General features: G+C 30.9%; 2 long non-coding RNA genes across 2 annotated transcripts; one reads left to right on the top strand and one right to left on the bottom strand.

Moving 5' to 3' along the window:
* The first annotated feature begins 3,088 nt into the window (after positions 1 to 3,088).
* LOC115987890 lies at positions 3,089 to 7,529 on the top strand. The gene is made up of 3 exons (XR_004091247.1): positions 3,089 to 3,139; positions 6,276 to 6,355; positions 7,115 to 7,529. It is a non-coding gene; the product is annotated as an uncharacterized LOC115987890 (long non-coding RNA).
* A 4,163-nt stretch (positions 7,530 to 11,692) lies between these two features.
* On the bottom strand, positions 11,693 to 16,837 carry LOC115987891. The gene is made up of 4 exons (XR_004091248.1): positions 16,758 to 16,837; positions 15,322 to 15,392; positions 15,105 to 15,175; positions 11,693 to 11,778 (listed from the first exon to the last, which is right to left on the bottom strand). It is a non-coding gene; the product is annotated as an uncharacterized LOC115987891 (long non-coding RNA).
* Positions 16,838 to 17,932: the final 1,095 nt, after the last annotated feature.

Below are 17,932 nucleotides of genomic sequence, written 5' to 3'. Positions count from 1 at the left end.
TAATGAAGAGGGGAGCGAATCTGAATCTGATCCTGAAGCTAATGTAGAAGCAGCTGAAGGTAATTTTTCCTCTGATTCCTTGACTGAAGAAAGCTCTCCTAGCTCAAATGAAGGGAGGAATAGGAGACCACCAATTTGGATGAGAGTATGAAACAGGGGAAGGCATTTTTGAAGAAGATAATGAAGCTCATTTGGCTCATTTGGCCATGTTTGCAACTATTGATCCTATTTACTTTGAAGATGCTGTGAAGAGTGAGAAATGGAGGAAAGCTATGGATTTAGAAATGGAAGCAATAAAAAAAAATGGTACGTGGGAATTGACGGAGTTACCTAAGGAAGCAAAGAAGGTTGGAGTGAAATGGATTTATAAGACCAAGTTTAATGAAAATGGAGAAGTGGACAAATACAAGGCTAGGCTTGTAGCAAAGGGGTATACTCAGCAGCATGGGGTAGACTATACTGAAGTATTTGCACCTATGGCACGCATGGAGACAATTCGATTGGTGGTAGCACTTGCAGCTCAAAAAGGATGGACTATCTACCAGTTAGATGTGAAGTCTGCATTTTTACATTGTGAGTTGAATGAAGTGGTTTTTGTGGAGCAGCCTTGTGGTTATGTGCAAAAGGGAAATGAACAGAAGGTTTACAGGTTAAAGAAGGCACTTTATGGGCTTAAACAAGCACCACGTGCTTGGTACAGCCGTATAGAGGCCTATTTCATGAAAGAAGGCTTTGAGAAGTGTGACTATGAGCATACTCTATTCATCAAGACAAGCAAAGAAGGCAAAGTATTAATTGTAAGTCTTTATGTTGATGATCTCATTTTTACTGGAAATGATGAATTGATGTTTACAGAGTTTAAAAATTCCATGAAGCATGAGTTTGACATGACAGATCTTGGTAAGATGAGGTATTTCCTTGGTCTTGAAGTCTTGCAAAGATCTGATGGTGTTTTTATCAGTCAAAAGAAGTATGCTTTGGAGGTGCTGAAACGGTTTGGAATGGATAAAAGTAATTTTTTTCATAATCCCATTGTTCCTAGCTTTAAGCTCATGAAGGATGAAGGTGGAGTTAAGGTGGACAAGACTTACTATAAACAGATTGTGGGTAGTCTCATGTATCTAACAGCTACTCGACCTGACATGATGTTTGTGGTGAGTCTTATTAGTAGATATATGGAGAATCCTACTGAGCTTCATTTACAGGCAGCAAAAAGGGTGCTAAGATATTTGAAAGGAACAACTGAGTTTGGAATTTTCTATAAGAAGGGAGGAGATGATGAACTTGCTGCATACACTGATAGTGATTATGCTGGAGATTTGGAGGACAGAAAGAGTACTTCAGGCTATGTGTTTTTATTGAGTTCAAGAGCAGTATCATGGTCATCAAGAAAACAACTAGTAGTGAGTCTATCTACCACAGAGGCAGAGTTTATTGCTGCTGCTTCGTGTGCATGCCAAGCAGTATGGTTGAAAAGGGTGTTAGGAAAGCTGAGTCAAAATCAAGGCAAGTCAACCACTATTCGTTGTGATAATAGTTTTGCAATCAAACTCTCAAAAAATCCAGTAATGCATGGTCGTAGTAAGCACATAGATGTGCGTTTCCATTTTCTTTGAGAGCTCACAAAGGCTGGTACAGTGGAGCTGGTGCATTGTGGTACACAAGAACAGTTGGCTGATGTGATGACTAAACCACTCAAGCTGGATGTTTTCTTGAACCTGCGAGGGCTATTGGGAGTTTGTTCTGAGATGGATATAAACTGAATGCTTGTAGCATTTAGTTTAAGGGAAGAATTGTTATGTTTTGTTATGCTAGACGTTAGGTTGCTTTAGTGGGCTGTTGGTGGGCTGTTGCCAATCTGTCAATAAATCCCTATTGTTAAGGGCTAGTTGTTCATTTGAATTAGTCTTACCACGTTATTAGGAGCTCTGAAACGTGGGCTGTTATTTTTCTTGTTTTTCAAGTGTTGCTCTGTAACGCTATAAGATAGTCAGGTTTACTCTTCAATAAAGAACAGAGATTTCTCCCAAAATTTCCTTATTTGTTTCATAAGTTTTTCTGATTCCTAACAAAAGATGCAGTCACAAAGAGAGATAGAGTTCGTATGGTGCCAAGAGAGAAATACGATGTACACGGAGATAGAAATAGAGAGAGGAAATGAGGCCTGAGACATGGAGAAAGAAGCAAAGAAAGAGGCAGAATCAGACCACCGGGAAAAATCTATGGCCCATCAACACTGGTAAATTTTTTTAGATTTGGGTATGAAATGTTCCTTTCAATTGAGTTTTCCTGTTGGCTAGGTTTAGGTTTGATTTGTATTTTGTTTCGGGCTTTTAAAACGCAGAATGATTGAGAGGGATACAGAGATAGTGTTTGTGAATGTCGCTGCCAGTTCCGATAGACTTTTCTTCTATGGCAAGGCTACTGATGGTGGTAAGAACTGGTGCCGACACATTCTTTCTCCTTTTAATTGAGTTTTTTTGTTGGGTAGGTTTAGATTTGATTTGTTTTTGTTTTGGGTTTTAGGGTTTTCTACCAAAATGTTTGTAGATATTTGCTTTTGTTTTTTTTGTTTTTTTGTTTTTTTTTTTTACTGTCAATTCAGAAATTTGGATTCATAACTCTTTTCCTCTGTATTTGTTAAAATCAGGGAAATCCCTCACGATTTAAAACAAAAATACCGTTAAATTGAAAGAGACCGAGAGAGAATCTGATAAACAGAGAGGGAGAGAACGAGTCGATTAGGCGCAAAGAGTTGGGAGAGAGAAAAATCTGAGAAATCAGACAAAAACTACATATACCCCATAGTTTCCAATGAAGAAAAAAGAGAACCGTTTTCAAGTTCCCTTCAAAAATTCTTCCTTCTTCTTCTAACTTTTTGATTAACAATGCCTCCAACGGGTCCCTATTCTTTCTCTGACTTATTATCCCACCAAATTTAAAGTTAAATTAGTTTTGCTATATGTTTTCCACTTATACAATCGCAGTTAGATTTTGGTTCCAGAAATTAGGGTCAAGGAAATCGGAATTGTGATATGTGACTATTTTCTATTAAATATTTTCGGTAATGGGTTTGTTTGAATTTTTCTGAAGTGGAATCTTTCTACAATCTAGAGACTCTAATTTAATCAAAGCAAAGGTACCAATTTCTTTTCCTAATATTCTCTTCGATTATGATTTGCTGTCAATTTAGGAATTTGGATTCATATCCCTTTTCCTCTCTATTTGTTAAAATCAGGGAAAACCATACATGAGTTTAATGTTCTCTTACCTATTCTAGGTTGTTTTTTTGGTGTGTGTGTTGTTGTTTTGTAAGAGGGTGTGAAATTGTGGGATTTTGAAATCTGATAGTATAACTTTCTTTATACTAAGTTTATTACTTTGTAGATTTTAGTTGATATTTTTAAAAAGACTTTTAAGACTTTATTTTGTTGTTTTTGATGTTGGGTTTTAATGGGTTTAGGTTGTGAAATCTGAAGGTATAATAGTAAAAGGAATTGCAGCCAATTCTAAAGTTTTATTTTTTTATTTGTTTGTTTCAAATTTCAATTACGTTTGTTAGTTTACTTTGCTAATTGTGGATTACTTTTTATATTTAAATACCATAAAATTTCAATAAGTTGAGGAGAGAAGTAGAGAATCTGTCATGTAGCCGAAACTGGTACAGGTGAAGGTTTTTTTTTTTTTTTATTATTCGTTTTTAAATTGTGCCATAACTATATATTTATGTATTTGAGTTAGATTTGGATTTGGCTACAGTAATTGGATTTATTCTATTCCTTATATTCCTTATGATTCTTGAAGATTACAAACGTCTCCAATACTATAACTATTTAGTCAAAAGCCTCTCTAATCTGTGAGATTATAATATAATCTCAAGTATTTGTTCTGCTATGACCCAATTACAGAGACAATGTCATGAATACTCTGCTTATCTATGTAAGGAGGTCAGTTTTTCTTTGATTTTTTGGGTATTTTCTAATTATTTTTGAGAGATTGTTCTACATATGATTGTGTGGATTGGATTTCTATGTGGGTTATGTACTGTGTAAGTCTTTCTTTCTTGGGAAATTTCAGTTCCTTTTTTTTTTCTTTAAAACTTCTTTCTGTGATTTATTAGTTTTGAAAGATTAAGTTTTGTATACAAGCAATGAGTTTTCCATTTTAAAATACTATTTAATTTTGACCAAAATTTTGAACCAAACAGAATTTGTACTGCTATATTTAGTCTGAGAAAATAGTGTTATAACTTATAATTTAATATATTGGAAACAAAATTTAGAGTTATGTGTGTTTTATGAGGAAAAATGCTATATTGTAGAAGACTTAAATTTATAGCTCTCTTTTTCCCTCCCTCTTGCTAATTACCCATATCAGGTCAATGAATCACTTTGCATAGACTGTTATGTTTTTGGTGTTCACTACTCTTATATTAGAAGCTTTAATGCTGCCTATATTGATTCTTAGGATAAAACTTCAAATGGAAGTTTAAGACCTAGGGTAAAAGTGTTTGTGAACATGTGCAGAAACAGTAAAATATCAAGCAAGATTAGTTTCATAATATCACCAGTTTCTCCTAGATGATAAAACTTTACACTTTTTGGTTGGCATGCTTTACTGACAGTGGTGGATTTTTTCATTCAGTATTGAAACAGAATCTGTTTAAAAAAAATTAAAGGAGCAGAATTTTCAAGGTAAGAAATTGAATTATTATTAGAAAATGAAGTTAAACTATGCGTATTCTAAAAGTTCAGGCTATTATAAAATGAAGAAGTTGATCATATAATTATTATTTTAACACTTTTCTTTAATAAGCATTAATTTTGAAATGATGCATTTCTTTTCAGCGTATATGTAACATATTGGTTTATTCACTATGGTACAGTTAAGTTTTTTGATATAAGTTTTGATGATTACTCTCCGGAGGAGGATCAAGGCCTAGACTACAAAACTGTATGGTCTAAATAGTGCTAAATTTTTTAGTAGACAATTTGTTGGTTTAAGAGAGTTCGGCTAGAGCTGTAAGAGAAGGAGAAATTGAATTATGTGTGACTGTAACACTGCTACCTGTTAGTCATTTCAATATGACTTCAGAGACTAATATGTTACTGTCACAATTTGCTGATTTAAGAGGGTTTGGTAGTACCTGTTAGTCATATCCAATATGACCTCACTGTCTAATATTTACTTTTTTTGGTGGCTTTTAGGGATCATTATAATTTTTCTGAAAAATCCAGCATGAAACCATGTAGCTCTATGGTTTGGCCATTGGAAAGTAATGATAACTTTGTAGAATACATAGTAGAGCATGTTAACTTTGTGGCATGTGTATATAGAGTTTAGAGCATCTCTTTTGTCAGATTTATTACAATACAGTGATGCAGTGGTGTTGGTGGTGAATATTGATCATGCAAATATAGATATTAGCTTACTGGTAGAAGTGCATGCATCTTAACATTCACTTGATTAGGACCCGCTACAAATTAGTATTGTTCTTTAATTTGTTCTCTATAGCATGCAGTTAATTCCTTTATTTCTAGATTCCTTCATGTCATACTTTCTAGAATTAGATAATGACATTTGATCCAGTACAAAATAAATGTTAAATTGTATGAATAACCACAGTAAGGAAGTCTATATTGCATGAGGTTAATGTTCTTTCCAATGACTACCTTATTAGCTGCAAATTACTTCAGCTATTACGTTGTTTAGTTAAACCAAATTTTCTTCGGCTGAAATTGTTAAATTACCTAAAGATTATAATATATGCCAGTTATAAATGGCCATTATAGTTTGCTGCTGCATTCATTAATTTTGTTAATGCTTTAAATGATCAAAGATTATAATATATTACAAGTTATTGAAGGTGGCTTTAACTTTCACTCATATATGTTTGAGGTCTATTACCATTCTACAACACTCCCTTATTTGTATTTTTGGAATTAATCCTTCCCCAAGTCAATTGTTGGATTAATTACTTATCATAAAACTTTGTCGTTTAGCATTTGATATCAATACTATGCTTGCAACATGTTTTTTTCTTTTTCTTTTTTTTTTTTTTTTTTTTTTTTGGGTTTGGTTTATTTAAAAGATATGTAACTAAAATCTTTCTTAAATATTCAGTGATTTGTCATTCACAATAAATGTCCAAATAAATTGAAAGCTAATATCAAGAATCAGGTTAGGGGGTAAAGGATTTTTATTACTTTGTTGCTACTTGCTGGTTCTTTTAGTTTTCAAAATCTGTGGTAAATGTGAGAGCATGTTTATTTCAGGTGGGGATTTCATTTGGTGTAGCAGTTGCTGCTGCAATAAAAGTGGTAAAAGAAGGCTCAATGATAGAAAACTCATTGTTGTAAGTCTTATTCCCTTCAAATTAATATGGAATCTCTATTGCATGTTTTTGTATTATGATAGTTAGCTTAAGTTATTTTAATCAAGCTGCACTTCAAAATCAGTTTAAATATAAGATGACTTCTTTTTATATTCCTACTGATGGTAACATAGATTTTCAAAACTGTTTTGATCTACTCTTGGAAATTTCTGAAACTGAAAAGTTAAACCCAAATAGGATGGTGAAGAAAGCGTTCATGTTTAGCAGTATGGGATTCCAGTAGAAAGGGGATAAGATATTTCTGAAGATTGTGTTTTGGATTGCTAAATGTGGTTTCATCTCTGGAGGATTTAGTTAAGTCAGTTCCAAAGCCAGAGGAATTGATGGAGTTAGAAATTTTAGGAGAAGATTTAATTGTATTTAATTGTATGTACATTTTTTGTATGTACCCTTGGTCTGCCTGATTGGAAGCCTTTTCTTCTGGTTTTTCTTGGGTTTGAAAGGTGGTTTGGTTTGGTAATAGACACATTGTTAATTGGCTTATAGTATGCATCTTCGAGTTTGATAGGCTTCGTATTTTGGATGATGTATGTCAGATTGTTGGGCTCTTCTACTTTAATGAAGATTTGGAATTTTTTGGGGGAGAATTCTAAAAAAAATTAAGTATCTGCAATATTTCATTATGCAACATTGATGCTTGATAATTTGCAGTTGGTTCATTGTGATAACTTTTTTTTCTCCCTCCAATCATTCTCTTATCAATTTTTTTTTCTTCCTCAGGTCAAAGCTGATTGATTGTGTTATGTGGAATCTACAACTGTATAGGAACCTTGCTCTTCTATAGTTTTAGAGTTAAGATGAGGACAATTTCCATGTGCTTTTCCATCTTGCAAGTTCCTAGATGTAGAATCCCCACCTTAGCTACTTTTTGGAGGGAAAGCTTCCACAATTTGAGTAGGACTGACAAAATCAGTTCTAGCTTTAGGCTACTTGGTTCTAATATCCATGGGCTTGAGAGAGGTTACAATAGAAAATGGAGTCGAAGTCCTATATTTACAAAAAAGTGATACATTTAGTGTTAATAAGACAGAGATTAGTCAATTCCACAATACTGAATATTGTGAATCATAAGATTCACTTCCTATAGATTATTGAAATAAAACAAAAAATATATATGACTACCTTCAAAAGAATAATCTACGGTATGGTTATTTTTATTGTGTATGTCTTAGTGTTTTGGATTTGAGTACTTATAGATGATTTACTTTTATTTAACAAATTTTCTCTGTATCATTGCAGCTGTTTCGGGATTGTGAGCTTTTTCTTTTTCTCTTTTTGTTTTGCAATTGAAATTTAGGGTCAAGATTAAGGTTCGATGTTGTTTTTATGGGTTATGACTTATGAATTGGTTTGGTTTTAGAATTTGAGATTCCCATCTACTATTAATTATGCATTTTATTTGTTGCAGGTGGAATTTTGTTTTGTTTATATATTGTGGCTTGATTATGCACTATAGCTTTGTCTTTTTTCTTTTGCGATTAAAAAGTTGGATTCAATGTCCCTTTTAAGGGTTATATATTGGTTTGGTTTTAGAATTTGAGATTCCAATGTACTATTAATTATGCATTATTATTTTACTAATATTTTTTTGTAGCCATTCTTCTCTTTTAAACTTTTTGGTGTAAAATTCTCTAAATCTCATGGTTTAATTCATTGTGGTTCCTAGGAATGGTAGATTTGGTATTTGAAATTGTGTTGCAAGTTTTAGATTGGTGTGATTCATTGTGGTTCCTAGGAATAGTAGATTTGCTATTTGAAATTGTCATGTAAGTTTTAATTGCTTAAAGTCAGATTCTTTTTTTTAATCTCTCATAACAGGAAAGTACACACATGAGTGATTTGAAGAAACTAATTTTTAAAAATTTTAGGGGATATTGGACACTATATACTTAAATATACTATGTTATTTAAGTTTGAATATATGTGGTAGAAGTATGATAACTAAGTTTATGTTGGATGCAAAGTTCGTTAATATGTAAAACTATCCCGCGCATTGCACAGGTTAAACACTAGTATTACTAAAAGCTGAAGCGTAGTGTTTAATGCTGCTGTTCTCACGTTGCGCCACATAAGTTGCCACGTCATTTTTTTTTTTTTTTAAATATAATTTGTCCTACAATTTAAAAATGATTTTTACAATTTTCAGCCCTATAAATGCAGCCCATTACTTATTTATTTACTTTCACTATCACCCTATAATAAATCCAGCCCACTACTTATTTATTTACTTCCACTATCACCCTATAATAAATTTGTATAATTAATCCAACACACCTCTTATTTATTTAGTTCCACTATCAAGCCCAACTCAAATCCTTTTTAGTTCAGCTTTAGGGTTTTGTGTGAGTCTTTTTAGCTTAAAGGAAGAAAAAGCAAAAAACAAAGAAGCAAAAAACAAAAAAACAAATATTTGAAGCCTTTCAAGCTTTAGGATTTTTTTTTTCAATTTTCTAATAATTGTTTTTAACATTTATTTTTTTAATATTTACACTTCTCCAACCTTTCTCTCTCCCTTGCCATTTCATCTTCCCACTACTTCTTCAATCTTTCTCCCTCCCTTACCTTTTCATCTCCCCATTACCCTCTACAATAATATCATTTTTCCTCTTTCCCTTCATCTTCCTTTATTTTTGTCTCTTCTTATTTACATCCTCTTACTATAAATTTGTCACTATCTCTTCTATTCTATGCATAGTTTTCTCTCACCAAAAAAAAAAAATTGTTCCCTCTCTCTCTAAATTTTTTGGTGAATTTTTATTTTATTTTTTTTTGCATCTCTACTTTAGGTTGATAATTTTTTATATTCTTTAAAACTCTATTTTGGGTTAATGTGATTTAGTTTTGTTTTTTAAATTGTTGTTGTTGTTGTTATTTTATTTTTTAATTCTCTTTGATTGTTAAATTTTATCCTATTGCATTCTAAAGAATTAAATATAGCATATAAAAATATAATATTATTCTATTACATAGCATGATTTGGATAATTTGGTATTTATTCTGTTACATAGCATGATTTTTTATAGTGCTCAATTTAGATGTTAAACTATGAGATTTTACTAATTTTTGTTTATTTTCTAATCCTTTGTGGTGGACAAAGTACTCTTAATAGTTGTATTAGAAGTACTCTATAATGCCATTTATTTAAAGAAAAGCAAAGGTTAGCCAAACGAAAATAATCGGATAGGTGACAAATTTTAACTTTTGCAATTTTATCTTTATTATTATTATTTTATAACAATACATGTATAGAAATTTAATTCTTAGATTTTGCTAATAATTTTTTATTTGATAATATGTTTTGGGCGGCTGAAATTATAATTTATACAAAGAAAATAACCTTAATAGATTATCAAAAACAAAATTTTATCATAATATTGGTTCAATTAATCATTGTTAAGTTTTATTAATTTTTTTAGTTTACATTTTTTTGGTGTTTTGGACTGTTCCTATATTACATTTATGATTGTTCCTATAACAAATAAAAATATAATTATGAAATATATTACTCGTTATTAAATTAGTTTAAATTGTAAAAAAAAAAATTAATAAAACCACCATAAAAGTAATTATCACGTGCAACGCCCGGGTTCGCGGCTAGTTTAACTTTAAAGTCTTAAAACAAATAAAAAATATAGACTAAAATATAAAATTAAAAATCAACGATGATGAAAATGGTAAGAGTATCAATGTTGCTATGCGATCACCAAAACAAGAAGTAAAATTAACTGACAGACAAACTCAAATCACATCATCAAAGAGGAAGTAAAGTTTTGAACAAAGTAGCAACCTCAAAAAGAACTAAGCATTCCTCCAAGAGTTCGAAAAATTATCTAGTCCGAGCGATGCTTTGTTGCCACGCCTTTACAAGTGATGCATCATCAAGATTGCGCACAATTTGCAAAATAACAATTAAAACTTCACGCTTTTCAACGGCATTTAGGTTGTAAAAGACAGGCATTTCATCTAGGATCTGCATAGACCATGGGATCATTAATTAACAAAATTTAATAGGAAGAATCACAATCCAAAGTTGATGACATGAATAATATAATATAATGGAACCACCTTAATCAACCCATGACATTAAAAAATATAACCAAGTCTTAGTCCAAAATTTTGGAGTCGGCCATGGATCCTCAACAAATTAATTAGGGTCGGCCACATGTATTCTTTTCTGCAATGTTATTTCATCCAAAATTATACTCTTTGGTACCTCCCTGATTGACAAGTAATTTTTTACTACTTGTACTGTTATTTTTTTTATTAGTACTTCTAATATTGTTATTTTAAGTCTTCCTCTATCTTGTTTTCATTCCCAACTTTAATCAACTTAATCGCTCTCCTCTGCACAAGACTAAACAATCTCAAGCAACTCTCCCTCATCATCAATATGACAACCCCTATCTTTAAACTCCTATTTTTAAACGAATTTTCTCATTTTGAATCTTATTTTTATTTGTATTTCCACTAATCAATCTTAACATTATCATTGCAGCCACTCATTTTTTAAACATGTTGTTTCTTAACAACCCAACCTTGGTACCAAAGAGCGAAGCTTGTCTTATAACAGTATTAAAAGATTTTCTTTTAACTTAATATTTACGATCACACAATAATCTTGATGCATTTGACAATATAAATTTTAAAGACTTGTTGGGTGAATCAAGATATTTAGCAAACTTGGAAGTCATGCCATACATACTAGAGGCTAGCAAATCAATATATTTAGCAAATTTGGGAGTCATTGTATGGTTACATGGGTTAATTTGTAGAGTTTAGCCCTATGCCATTGTAGTAATGAGATAGAACCCTATTTTTATTTGCAGGTTCCTATAAGCTTGCTGATAACGTTCCGGTACTCACTAGTGTATTGCATCTTTAGACATCACTCTTCAAGGGAATGAAAGGGATTTCAACTGTTTTCCTTCCTCCTTTGACTCTGGATTTATGTGACTTGAGGTCTTAATTATTAAGCATTTCTTGTAATTTTATTTTAAACTAGCTTTTAACCCGTGCAAATGCACGGGAATTTTATTTAAATATTTTTTTTAAATTTTTTTATTGTATTTTTATAGCATCTCAAAAGTATTTTTCTTTCTTATTTAACATCATCAAAAGTAAATCAAATCATACTTCATCATAGTAACGTATACTAACACACTTTAAATAAGGGGAAAAAATTAAACTTACAGTAGTGGAAAAACAAATACCTTAGAACATCATACAAATTTAGATTCATAGCTCAAAATAACATTTATAATCCTAAAATAAACCAAAATTCAAAGAGTTTAACCCCTTGTTTATGGACTTCATGCTTTGTCTCTTAAAAGTCTTATGGGTCTAGTGTTGTGAGCATCCAAGCCATTGATGATCTTTTTGCATACCTGGACATATTAGAAGTTTCAAAAAAAAAAATGTTAAATTGATTCCAAACGAATAACACATACAAATGCGAAATTAGTTCTGCCATGCATGGGAATAACTACTGGATGCATCAATACCTCAGGTGGTGTGGCACATAGGAGTTAAAAGCAATGGTATTTTCTTTTGGAATTGGAAATCTGGCAAACAGGAGACCTATCAAGCAAATTCATTCTAATTTCTACCCCATAACAACTACATAGTAATGTCCCTATGACATGAAAGAGACATTATAATGAGAAGTTCAAACAGATATATACCTAAAATATATGCAAAATTAAGAAAAATATATGAAGTATGTATAATTTAAATGAAAGAAATAAAAGTATAAAGATAGCTTTAAATGAAAAACAAACTATGGGAAACTAACAAAAAAACTTGAGTTGTTGTTTCGAATTGTTTTGGCATTGCTAAAGGCCTTAAGAATTGGGTTTGGACTATGATATTAAAGGTCAAGGTGGACATAAACCTTGATTTTAACATAATTCTTCCGATAATATGTCAAGCATATGCTTATACAGGGAAATTTGAAATCCAATTGTGCGTCCTTCTACTCCAAATTGCCCACCTAAGTGTGCAAGATATCTCATGAGCATCTTTGTTGTCCTATTTACCAGCATCACTATCTCCACTAACCAAAAGAGAATTGTCATTTCCTTCATTAATCATTGCCCTATTTTCTTAAACAACACGTCAAATAAGAAACTAACCCATAAGTAAACAAAAAAGCAGTCACATACAGGAAGTGGTTTGAATTGCATACATTTGAAATGTCATTAACTTGGCTTAGATATTTAGGAAAGTTAAGTGCCTTTAATAGGAGTATGAGGTCTAAGAGTGGCTACACGTAATTAGATGTATTTTTTTTTTATTCACTTTACTGCAATTAAATTATAAAGCATGCCTATCTAGATGATCTCAATCAAATTTAAAGTTGTAGTTGTTTAGTTATATACATATGTTAATATAGAAGGTGTAGTTTAGAATACATTCCAATTTAAGAAGACTACTAAATTTTCTAATGTTGCAACTTGGGTTTTGATGATGGAATATTCAAGTGGACAATGGGTCCGTTTGGATTGAGCTTATTGTTGCTGAAACTGAAAACTGAAAACACTGTAGCAAAATAATTTTTAAATGTGAAAATAGTACCGTGGGACCCATTTTTAATATTTTTTAGTACATGAACAGCGTCAGCACAGTGCGTGTTCGTGTATTTACTGTTCATAACAGTGAAATTTGTCCCCCCAAAGTCAACAAATGTGGGCCAAAAAAAAAAAAAAAAAAAGGAGAAAACGTGAACTCATCAAAACGTGGACGCAAACGCGGAGCGCAAACGCTCACAATGTACTAAATTTTTACTTATGGTGATGACATAATATGCCTAAATGCACATTAAAAAAAAAAATGCAATGACCAACGGCAACTAAAACCAAAAGGCACAAACCATGTAGTGGACATAAACTAATGCAAGAGTAAGCAAAACATTTTGTCAAACACATGGTGTGCACAAAATTTCAGCATTAGAATGTACCATAAAGCCAATAATGAACAATCCAAAGTGTGGGATAAGCACATTAGATGGTCCATACGAAGTGTGGGAACACAAGAACATCTTACGTATTAGAAGACAATAACTTAACATAATAATACAATAAATAAAATATATTAAGACAATAACTTAACATAACAATACAATAAATAAAATACATTAATTTGTTCTGTTCAAGTTGTATAGCTACTCATTTGTCCTTGTCCTGTTTGTAGGTATGCTATCTATAAAATAGGTTTGTGCTATCTCTATTTTTCAAGGAGTTGTCGTTCTTTAGTTCTCATACAAAATCATATTTTGTGCCCTGCAATGATTGACACTTAAATTAAATGGTGCCTCAAGAAATGGTTAACATTAAATCAAGTTCAAATTTAGATTGCATTCTTTGTACTATATATTGACTTTGAAGCTATTAGAAAAATTATTAAAATATTTTCCTTATTCTAATGACAACTTATTATATATAAATCGGATGTACATAATCAAAAATCTTATTCATGAATAATAAAAAGTAATGTGCAGAATCAAGCAATTAGTAAGGACTTAAACAAATATCAAAAAGGGCTCAAAAATGGTAAAGGACCAAAAGTAATGTTAACGTTTGTTTTTTGAATCAGAGAGTACGTATTTGTAAATCTTCTTATACTGTTTTTGTGCTAATTTTTTTTAAACATCAACAAATAAGATAATTTTATATTTAAGTAAAAGTAACAAAGGGAAAATTAGCCTATCTTGACCTTTCAATTTAACTCAATAGCTCTAATCAAGTATAATTATCTGAAATCTATAAAATATAGCGGGTTTAAATAAATGAACCATAAAAAATAAAAACATTTAAGGTTGAGTAACACCGAAATCAAGATGTCACCTATAATTTCAAGAATTAAGATATATACTGCAACATTATCTACTATCAATTATTACACCAAAACCCGCAAACACCCGTAGGGAAAAATGATGGAGATTATAAACCATATATAAAAATTCAGTTTGAAATTGTAATGAAAATTTTCAGAATCATCATAATTTGAAATTCAAATCCCTCAAACTCACAACAATGTAATCTTTGAGGTAGTCTGAATTAAAAACCACAAAAATACAAATTAGGCAAACTGATTAGAAAGGATAGCCAAAAAAAAGAAAAGGCAAAAGAGAATCCTAACATCATATTTGCTATTGGAAAATGATGGGAAAAACCTAATGGAATCATTACAGTTTCCTTAAACTCACAACAATGTAATCTTTGAGGTAGACTGAATTAAAAACCACAAAAATACAAATTAGGCAAACTGATTAGAAAGGATAGCCAAAAAAAAGAAAAGGCAAAAGAGAATCCTAACATCATATTTGCTACTGGAAAATGATGGGAAAAACCAAATGGAATCATAACAGTTTCCTTAAACTCACAGCAATGTAATCTTTGAGGTAGACTGAATTAAAAACCACAAAAATACAAATTAGGCAAACTGATTAGAAAGCATAGCCAAAAAAAAAAAGGCAAAAGAGAATCCTAACATCATATTTGCTATTGGAAAATGATGGGAAAAACCTAATGGAATCATAACAGTTTTACAGTTCAGCTTAGTTCAGTCCAAAACAGAAAATAATTGAATCCAAATACTTTTAAAATGATAACAAAAATATGCAGAACAAAACCAATACAAACCCAAATACAGCAATCAACAAAGTTTAATATAAAATATGAGATAAATACAGGGAAAGTCAAGCCACTCTAACCTGTAAGTTTGATCTAGCAGCTCTTCTTACATAACACCCAAGTGTCTTATATGGCAAAGAACGCTGTAAAGCTGTAACTAAAAATTATTGAATCAACTTAAAATAAAATAGCTAACTAAAATTTGCAAAGCAAAACCAAGTCATACCCAAATATATTAATGGACAAAATCTAATCCAACATATGAAATAAACATAGGGGAAATCAGGGCATCCTAACCAGTCAGTTCAATCAATCAACTCTTCTTGCAGAATAACCAAGTGTCGTATTTGACAGAAAACGCTGTAAATCTGTGTTTTAGCAAAATGATGGAGTAACAAGAATTTTTAATTTACAGGGAAAAGGATGAAAGAGAGACTACAGAAGAAGCTGAAGCAAACGTAGTAAGCATGCAAAAAAGTGGAAGATTTTTTCCATATTACATTTTTTTTTTTTTAAACAAAGATAATTTTCAAGTTCTACATAATAATCTAAAAATTAATGTGTAAACAATACAACCATGTTTAGTAAACAAAGATAACACAATTTTAACATTCAGTTAGCTACTTTTTTTTTTTTTTTAATCAAAAATCAAAACCAAACATTTTAATTTATTTTTAAAAACCATAACTTAGATAAAATCATAACACTCTAAAATTCAAATATAAAACCTTCCATAGTGAAATTGACTTTTAAACACAAAATTTCAAGGGCAAAACCCACTAATGATACCAAAACAAAAGCCACAAATGATAAATTGAAAAAAAAAAAGAATCCAAAGAAATAGAATAAAGTCATCAATTAACAAAACAATCAAAGAAGAACCCTAGCCTATTAAGTAGGGAAAAAGGCAGATGCTAATTCGAATAGGAAAAATTTTCATTTACAAAATTACAAAATATAGATATTGAAAAATCCAGAGGTTAAGGAAAAGCAATTGTGGAATATTACAGACAAAAAAACTTAAAAAAAAAAAAAAAAAAAAGCTATGCTGAGGAAAGTTTTTAAAAAATTGAAGAAAAAGCTGACTAAAATATTCAAAATAGAGCCAATTCAAACCCAAATACATCAATGGACAAAATTTAATACAAAGTAGGAGATAAACAGAATGAAAATCAGGCCATCCTAAACTGTCAGTTTGATCCAGTAAATCTTATTGCAAAATACCCAAGTGTCATACTTGACATAGAACTTAGTAAATCTGTATTTCAATAAAATGATAGGGTAAGAAAGTTTTTTAAATTACAGCAAAGAAAGATGAAAGAGAGACTACCCAAGAAGTTAAATTGAACATTATAATATGATTTGAATTGTAAAAATGTGAAAGATTGTTCCCATATCAAAGATTCAAAGGTAATTCAACAGTCCCACAAAAATAATGTAAGCATTAATATACCCCTGTCTTGTCCTCTAAATTTTTGTGAATTTTAAACTTGAGCAGAGTGGTACAGGGATACATTAAGGAATTTATGAGGATGTGCATATGTTTAGATAAGTTTGAAGAAACAATTAAAAGAAATAATAGAAGTCCTATAAACAAATAGAAAGAAGTACAAAGTGTATCATATAAGAAAGGTGAAGAAAAATTAAAAGTTTAAAACTTGTGTTAGTGACAAATTGTTGAAGACAGTAAATAGTATCCTACAAAGAATGTTAGCCAAGAGCATTGGGTCTACCAATCATGTTGAAATTGCATCCTTTGTTGGTAATGCTTTGGATTTTCTCATGTCTCATCACCTCCCTACTCGTTGCTCTCTGTGTAGAATGAAATATTAATAAGACAAACAGAAAGTTTGTTGTCTAATAACACATAAACAGTAGATACCATAGGTTGAAATTCAATCATAACTCTAAAACAAAGAAAGAACTGATAAGGTATCAAAAAAAAAAAAAAACTTTAAAGGAACATTAATAGGTTTATGTCCACACCCTTATAATTCCACAAAGTCCGAAGGCTCCAACAAAAACAAAAGGCAAACACAAATAGAGAAACCAAGATTTCGAATTACGATATAACAAAAAACCAAAGACACAAATTTAAAAATGCTCATTACCGCCCAAAAAAAAAATCAATAAAAGAAATCACAAATTAGAATTCATATTTCCAAAAGGCAAGAATTCAAAGATACTCCCTGTGAAAAATTACCAAAATCAATCTAAAAAAATTACATTAAGTAGAAAACAATTCTAACCCAATTACCATAGCCAAATCCAAATCTAACTCAAATACATAAATCCAAACCTATCCAACCAAACGACTAAACATAAAAATCAAGTTATGGTGTAATATAAAAATGAATAAAAAAACCTTTACCTTTAGTAGTTAAACAGTGGAGGGAGGCCATTTTTTTGGTGTATGGAGAGCAACGGTAGTGCCTGCCCGCAAATTGCTCTCTCTCTCTCTCTCCATTGATCTCTGTTTTTCTCAATGAATCCTTTTTTTGTTTAGTTAAATAGTGTCTAACATAATACAATACAATGAAATAAACTCTCTCTGTTAAAATACAAACATGTACAGTGTCTACCATAAAATGGTATATCATTATAACTTGCAAGATCATGCTTCTTATTTTCTTTCCACCTCCATGTATTAAGAATTCTAGAATAAAACAAAAAATCAGTAATTTTATCAAACAAATTGTATATGAAAAATTAAGTTGTTCTATTAGCAGAATTAGAAAAAAGATGTTAGAAATGAAAGATAAAGTATCATCAAGGATAACAGTAAAAGATGTTGGCAAAGGATTTGGTTTTCGTAGACCAAGGATATCCCAAATACATCCAAAAAGCAAGATTAACAACAATAAAACAATATGCCCAAATTTAATCACGATACCACATTTCAAATAAG

This window comes from Quercus lobata, chromosome 4, assembly GCF_001633185.2.
Source record: "Quercus lobata isolate SW786 chromosome 4, ValleyOak3.0 Primary Assembly, whole genome shotgun sequence".
NCBI classification, from domain to species: Eukaryota; Viridiplantae; Streptophyta; class Magnoliopsida; order Fagales; family Fagaceae; genus Quercus; species Quercus lobata.
Note: the sequence above shows the minus strand (reverse complement) of the source record. Positions and strands in the feature narration are given on the sequence as shown.